An 8,241-nucleotide genomic window follows, 5' to 3' on the forward strand; every position below is an offset into this window, starting at 1 on the left:
AACCCCAACAGTCTCAGACAGTGTATATATTGTTATGAGTTTACAATGCTTAACTAGCCAAAATTTTGAACTCTTTACAATGAGTTATCCCATCCCTATTTATAGGGGCATGGGTCATTAATGTCATTAATGGAAAATTAATACAACATTCCCCATTATTCGGGGAGTAAAATACTAATTAGTTATACATAGGGATGCACTAATAAAGACCATGGGCCAAGGAAGATTACACAGGGCCCATTTGCAGAAAGCTGCCCACCAACTTTATGGGGAACATGTATCTGACAGTGTCAGGATACGGCTGCATGTTCGCCCATGTCAAGCTGCATTGTGGGAAATGCCAATTGTCGAGTGTACGAACTCGACACCACTACTCGAGGCTCACCAAAAGTTGTCAGACAAACTTCTGGTGGGCCACAGTTGCAGCGATTGACACCTGGCAACTACTACAAGTCTAAGGACAAGAATCCTAGACCTGGGGGATTGGTGAATGAAGAAAGCTAGAGGACAATCTGATTGGTCCTCGGGGCATGACCTTACTTGGAGGCATTTGCGCCTTGAGGACAGACCTCAAGGCATGGCCTCACTTGGGGAGACCTGCATCTGGCCAGATCATAGTACTAGGGTAAATTTTACACTCTGTGAAGAGCTTTACGCGAGTTGTACCAAACCTCAGTCGCGTTTGAGGAGCTTAATTACTCCTCTAATGACTGCCACATGTCCTCTGGTGAAAACACAGACAAACATTTTCCCCCCAAAGTCTTCCCTTGTCCTCGGACAGTGGAGACTTAGACTAAGAGGAGTAATTCAAAAGGTCTTCGAGAGGAGACGCTTAGGCTCTTCATGACATCACACTCTTGAAAAGGTAGTGCCATGTGTCGACTCCCAATTTCTGGGCCCATCAATCTGTGTCATTAATGAGGAGTCCATCCATGGCCCAAAACGTCTAATCTGTACCGTAGGTGTCCTTTCGCCCCATACCCGAGGCATCCTTTTCCCATGCTCATGATCACAATTCACGTCTCTTGGATCCTGACATTTGGATTACTCTTGAGTGCCTATGTCATAGGTAATCAATGGTCGGGGTGGAGTTGCTTCCATCCCAATCTCTTTGAGTTTAAAACTCAAGAACTGCCTCTCAGAAATCACTTTAGCATTTGGAATTCAAAACCTCAAAAGCTTCAAACCCTTTCTTCTTATTCACTTTCTAGCTTCCCAAATCTCCCCCATTTTTCGAGTTTCAGATGCCCTAGACGGTTGGCGAGAATCATCCTACTTATGGTCCGACGACAAATAATTTTTTAAAGTCCGAACTCACTTCATCACATACAAGCGCTTCATCTCGAGTAAGAATTTACTTCTCCGTTTCTTGTTTGTCTGAGTTTCTTTTTGAATTCTGTTTGAGGGTTTTAGGTGTATGCCTAGGATTTTGAATTTCTGGCACTTCAGTGGTCATTTTGACCTCTTTTAGACCTTTCTGGGCACATTTTGATGTTAAAAATGGTCGAAATGGTCCCTTACGCTCTTTATGCGACTTGTCATATTTATGGGCATGCGATTATAATCTAGAATATTCCCAAATTTTGGCGATGTTCGTAATTTTCGATAGTGTTCTCCGGCGACCATCCTTTGGCCCTGAGGACACTCCAGTCCCTTAGAAGTTTTCTTCCTTCTCCTCTTCCTGAGTAGTAGTATTAAGGGTTCTCGTTTTTGGCCTATATTTCTTTTGGTAATGGCGCTAACTTCTTGGTTTCTTGTTTCAAATGTTCAAGGTGCTTAAACAACTACACCAGTAGGAATTCTATGCATTTGACTATGAGATATTAGAGATGGCTTGAGAAGTAGAAAGACTTCCTGAGAGTGGAAAGCAAGCAATAGAGAGTTTTCAGACTCTCGTGGTAAGGGAAGACCACGCTCTCGCGGCAGAGAGGCCCCTTCATCTTGGCATCTCGGAAGAGGCGACAAACATGAGTCCCATGCCGTCGGACAAAACCTACACCGCCAAGGTATTCGAGGCGGAGGTGACCCCTAGTAAGCTCGAACACCAGGGACCTTTGGAGAGGAATATTGCCCACTATGGGGTGGACATCAGTGACATGTGGATGTGCCTGCCTCGAGAGAGCGAGGGAGCGCATGAGAGCTTCCACGGCCTCAGGGCCTAGAGCGCATCTCATCTCCAAGCTAGTGAAACTTTTCAACTGCATAAGTAGTATGTCAAATTTTTGAAGTTTGTTGACATAAATCCATTCCAGCTATCCCCAAACGGATATTGGGTGCTGGTCGGGCTATTTTTTTCTGTACAAGAGGCAGAACTAGCTCATTTCTTCTCCAGCTGAGATATTGTATATCTATAGCCTCTGAAAATGCCTAAAGAAGGATGAGCGGTATGGGTACTATACTTTGATGAATCATATGTATCCGGGGATGAAGTACAAGGCTTCGTGCAATAATGAGAACCACATAAGGGACTATAAGGACCACTTATTCTAGGCAAGTGGATTCCCCACGCGGACCATCCCAACTCTTCTCCTGGACTTTACCAGGGTTAGTAAGTGTTACTCCTCGGGTAATTTAGTTTATGTTACACCCAAATTTCGAGAATAAAATAAATAGCCTCAAAATGTCGGCTTGAAATGGTTAAGCTCAAAATAGTTAAGCTCGTGTCTACTAATACTAGCAAAACACTTGTACAAATTATCGAATGGTTCCAGATCTGCTATTAGCATTCTAGTTTACTTATAGATCTTTCACTAGCAATTGAGCACGAGTCGCATCGTTCGAACCTGAGTTACAAGGCACCGACCTTCTCTGAGGAACGTACTCGATGAAATTACTAGATGAGGAGGAGGATATAATTGGAATGGTGAGCTCGAAGTCTAGATCGGTCTCAAAAGCATGTCAGCAATACGATCAAGCTCAATGACGCATTTCACATTCGGGAATGCTGTTAGGAAATCCCTATTTCGTATGGATTCATTATTATTAGATATAAAATTCCTATTGTTATGGGATATTATATAATCAATGCATTTATTATATTTATTTCAAATTAATATGATTGATTGTAACTTCCCTAAATCAGAGGAAGATATTCTCATGACCAAGTTTATAAATAGCTTGGTCTGATTCAATTGTATTCACGGACAAATTGTACTGAGAGAATACTCTGCCAAATTGTTTTCTGAAAAAGTTTTGAGAGAGTAGTGAGTAATAATAGGGACTCGTGGACTAGGCAAATTTTAACTGCTAAACCATGTAAAAAGCTTGGGAGTCCTTTTATTTTTTCTGCATCATTGTTTAGTGCTCTTCATATCTAAGTTGACGAAAAATGGCGTCAACGGTTTGGTGCTTTCATTGAGAGCATTAAAATGAATCTCTGTATTGTTTGATCAAAAACCTCCTGCATAGCATCAAAGGCCGCTACGAACAATCATGGAACTAGTGGGCGACCATTGCCACAAATCCCTGAGGAATGAACTCCTCAGACTGAGAACTACTCGCGAAGGCTTGGGAAGCAGCCCATGGCAGATTAGAGCCCGGATGAAGGAAGTGCTTCATCCGACTCCAGGGGGCCACCTGCTCCAATCCCCAAGCCCGATGAGGATTTGTACTATAATCTTGAAAGAAATGTGTCCATTGTGGAATTGGAGAATCGTAGACTGCGCGAACAACTGGTCGAAGCCACACGACGAAACGAGGAATCGGCTAGGTAAGCCGCTGAAGTACAGGCACCTCAGAGGAGGAGTAGAGGGCATCCCCGCGGGAGTACGGCCGAACAAAGGGCCTAACAGGCCTAGCCGAGACCTAGGGAAAATACCGGCAATGGTCGCCTTAGGAGAAATGCTCAAAATGCTACTAGTGGCAACCCTACGGTGAGTGTAGCTGCTGGAATGGAGAATAACTGAGCTCCTCCTGTAGCTCGGAATAATAATCCTGAGCTTGTCAAGAACAACCCAGAGCCAGTCTGAGCCAATTCTAGACCTTCAAGACCCAACAATGGAAGGCTCCCGCCGTCGCCAATAAGACACCCCTCTCCAGTTCAAGAGGCACCCTAGCCAACTCCTAATGGGAATTAGGTGGGGAAACAGGCATCCCAAAGACCCTCTCTAAGTGATAGCCGAGATAGAAACCATAGGGATATACTTAGACACGGAGGTGAATGAGAAGTTCCCCAAGGACATAGGGCATCCCAGCCTATGGGAAGTCATATGTCGAGGTCACAAACAACTGGAGTGAGGGGGCCAGTGGAAAACCCACCTCGCAACCATCGAACCACACAAAAACCTGAGAGAAATGTTAGCTACATAAGTGGAAGCTTGGACCTCAATAGATCAGTGAGTGTATACAACCCCGAACCCATGAATACTGGGAATTATGAGAATAACAACCCTGATCTTTGAGATCATTTGAATCAAAATCAGGGGCAGGCTAACCCTTCAAACCCAGATTTACGAACACATTTGAATAGCAGAAAAGAGCCCATGCAGCCAATATATGGGAATCATTATAACCCTGTACTGGGACAGGCAGATGGAGTTTTCACAAACAATAACCAGCTGCCCCAAGTGCAAGGTCAACCTCCGATGAATGTTGTCCAAGAAAGAATTAACCAACTTGAAAGAGCATTCAAACTCCTTCAAGAGGAGAGAAATAAGGACAAGACAGACGACTCTGATGACGAGCTCGATCCTTTTGCTTTGCATATATCGAACACTCCATTTCCTAACGAATTCAAGATACCCCACATGGCACCTTTTGGCGGGACCTCAGATCCGTACAACCATCTGAGTACGTTTAACACGATAATGTGTGCCAGCAATGTTGGATATGAGCTGAGGTGGATGCTTTTTCCAACCACGCTGACGGGACCAGGAAGTCTCCTTTGGGATGATAAACAAAGGAAACCTATAAGGACTATAACCGAGTTCAAAAATAGGGCTCAGAGATTCGTCAATGTAGAAGAGGCGAGGACAGCATTAAAACTGACCCCTCAATCTGTTATAACTACAACAACAAACATCAACTCAACCTTGACGTTGGCTACCCCCTCAACGTTGCGGCCCTCAGGAGACAACCCTTCAAAAAAGAAGAAAAATGAAGGGAATAATTCAGAGGTGGATAGGGGAAAAAATAAAAATGGAGCTAAATATTTCTCCATTTACATAGTTTATACCGAGCTTACAGAAACTTGAGAATTTTTTTTATTGCAAACAAAAATCAAGTCCCATTTAGACGACTTGACCCAATACGAAATCAAAAGTCAAATAGGGATACCAATAAATTATGCAGATTCCATAGGGACATCGGTCATACCACCGATGAATGTTGTTTTAGAGATTATTTTATGTTATGTTTTTAGTTATTTAGGATTGTTTAGTGCAGATTTATGCTTGTTTTCTTCTTGTTTCAAGTTTTAATGGTCAAGTACATAATATGGAGTGAAATGAGAAGAAACATGTTAAATATGATGAATAAGACGGAGTTCGTGTTGATTGTGGAGTTTCAAGACATTATGTGTGGAAAATACTACATTGAAGATGCTCAACACACGTCGTTTATGCTCTATAACTTAAGTCTGAGACTTCAATCCGCATTTTGACCATGCTTTCTTCATTTTTTGGAAACACTTCTATAAATAGAAGTTTTAGATATTTCTCTTAGCTTTCCAAAGCTTTTGAATCATTCAATTCAAAGTTATATTGAAGGAGTTATGATCAAAATACGATGAGTTAATGCTACAGGCTGTTCGAAATGAGTTTTCGTTCTATTCTGTACAAACAGCGCCCCAACGCTAATATATAGTGCCCCAGCGCTGCCGAGTAACAGAGAGCATAAATTAATGCAAGTTGTAGCACCTAGGTGCTACATTTCAGCGCCCCAGCGCTATCAGCTTTCCAGAAGCATGTTTTGTGATTTATTTATAGCGCCTCAGCACTATCTCATGGCAGCCCAGCGCTAGAGTCCGTACGGAAGCATAATTTAGGGGAATTTTTAGGGGCAATTTTGTCTTTTCATGCATAGTTAATTAGGGATTATAAAAGCTTCCTTAATGATGTTTTTTAAGGAGGAGAGGGAGATCAGATTAAGCAAGAAGGAGGCTAGTGAAGAAACAAAAACCTAGAGTTCTTTTTCTTTATCTTTTGATTTAGACTATGTTAAATTATATGTTTATGTTTGATTTATTCATGTTTATGAACTAAATTTCTATTTAGGTCTTCTAATTGACTCTCTTGAAACTCTATTATGATTTAATGCATTTATCTATTTCTTCTTCATCTGAAATCTATTAAGTTTGTGTTTAGTGTGTATGTGATTGACTATGCACCTTTTACATACGATTTGTGAATTTGAATCAAAATCTGAAAAGTGAGATTTGAATATGCTAAAATTGAATTGACGTAGATTTCAATTTAGAACGAGAGTATCAAATTGGTTGATGTGATTTAGGGCTGTATTCATTGCTTCCTATTGTTTGAATTGACCATAAAAATATAGGGAATTCACACTAGGTCGAGTTTTCTATTTCTTAACTCGAATAGTTAACACTTTTGCATGCCTATCATTTCAGTGAGAAGAGTTTCAATAGTAATTGCATTAAAGAATATTAGAGTGGATAGTAGAGAAGATTAGGATTCCTAATTGTTTCATAGTGATTTTAATCCTTGTGTTCTTGTTATTATTTGATTTCTGCAATTTTCATTTATTTTTGTTTTCTTGTTTTCAAATTTCACAAATCTAGTTTTCATTTTCCAAATAGAAACTAGAAATTAATTATTTTCTAATTGATAAATCAGTCTTCGTGGGACGATACTCGTTCTTATCGAGATTTATTACAAATTGCGATTACGTATACTTGCGTAGCTATAAAATTCTGCAACAAGTTTTTGACACCGTTGCCGGGGAATGATTTTTATTAATATCAATACAATTCATTTTTATTCTAATTTGGTTTTTCTGTGTTAATTGTTTCTAACTGTTGTGTTTGAGAATCTTAATTTCATGTGCCAATTGGTATATGCGATATCAAGGGACTGACAATCTTTTGCCCATTAATACTGAAATTGAGAGGACTTGCAGATAGAACAGAAAGCAGGAACGGTTAGCAGAGATGGCCCAACATCAGGGCAATGGGTTAAATGGGGATCTTGCTGAGTCAGTAGTTGGCCCACTCAGAGACTATGTACTTCCCACTGTCATGGGAGTACAATCATGCATCCAATCACCGACAGTTGCAGCCAATAATTTTGAAATTAAGCCGACGATTTGCAAATGGTCCAGTCTACGGTCCAATTTGGTGGACTCCCTACTGAGGATCCCAATACACACATAGCCAATTTCCTGGAGCTGTGTGGAACTTTTAAATATAATGGGGTCACTGATGATGCTATTAGACTAAGATTGTTCCTGTTCTCACTGTGGGATAGAGCTAAAAGTTGGTTGAACTCTCTTCAAGCCAACTCAATCACTACATGGGAGGCATTAGCACTGAAATTTCTTACTAAATTTTTCCCTCCATCCAAGGCTGCAAAGTTAAGAGGGGAAATTAATAACTTCTCTCAATTTGATGGAGAGTCTCTTTATGATTCATGGGAGAGGTTTAAGGAGCTTTTGAGGAAGTGTCCTCATCATGTGATTGAAAAATGGATGCTAGTCCATAATTTTTACAACAATTTGTGTGGGACGACTTGCACCATTATTGATGCTACAGCAGGTGGTGCTTTCATGAGCAAGAGTGCTAACGAGGCTTATGAATTTCTTGAGGAAATGGCCATGAATAACTATTAGTGGCCTAGTGAGCGAGATAGAAATAAGAAGATAGTTAGTATGCATGAACTGGATGGCATTACCGCTCTCACTGCTCAAGTTGCATCATTGACCAAGCAACTGCAACAAAATTTTATTGCCACTCGAGTCATGCAAATCCAAGCGGTGTGTCATAATTGTGGTGGTCCTCGCCCATTTGAGCAGTGCATGGTAGTTGAGATGAACAACTCCATTCCCATGGAACAGGTGAATATGATGGGAAATTTCAATAGGAAATCTAATAATCCATTCTCTAACTCGTTCAATCAAGGGTGGAGAAATCAACCTAATTTTGCATGGAGAAATAATCAGGGTTCTCAACAAATTCAGCAGCCTATGCTTCAAGCTCCACCTTAGGCACCGTTACAACCACCGGTACTACCTGTTGCTCAAGAAAAGACAAATGAGTTACAAGCTGCATTGTTAACTCTGACAAAC

The 8,241-nt window shown here is 41.0% G+C and overlaps 1 non-coding gene across 1 annotated transcript; it reads right to left on the reverse strand.

Moving 5' to 3' along the window:
- Positions 1 to 7,527: 7,527 nt before the first annotated feature.
- On the reverse strand, positions 7,528 to 7,634 carry LOC133787649 (small nucleolar RNA R71). The gene has a single exon (XR_009872655.1). It is a non-coding gene; the product is annotated as a small nucleolar RNA R71 (small nucleolar RNA).
- Between the last annotated feature and the right edge of the window lie 607 nt (positions 7,635 to 8,241).

The sequence above is a fragment of the Humulus lupulus genome, chromosome 6, assembly GCF_963169125.1.
Source record: "Humulus lupulus chromosome 6, drHumLupu1.1, whole genome shotgun sequence".
Classification (NCBI taxonomy): Eukaryota; Viridiplantae; Streptophyta; class Magnoliopsida; order Rosales; family Cannabaceae; genus Humulus; species Humulus lupulus.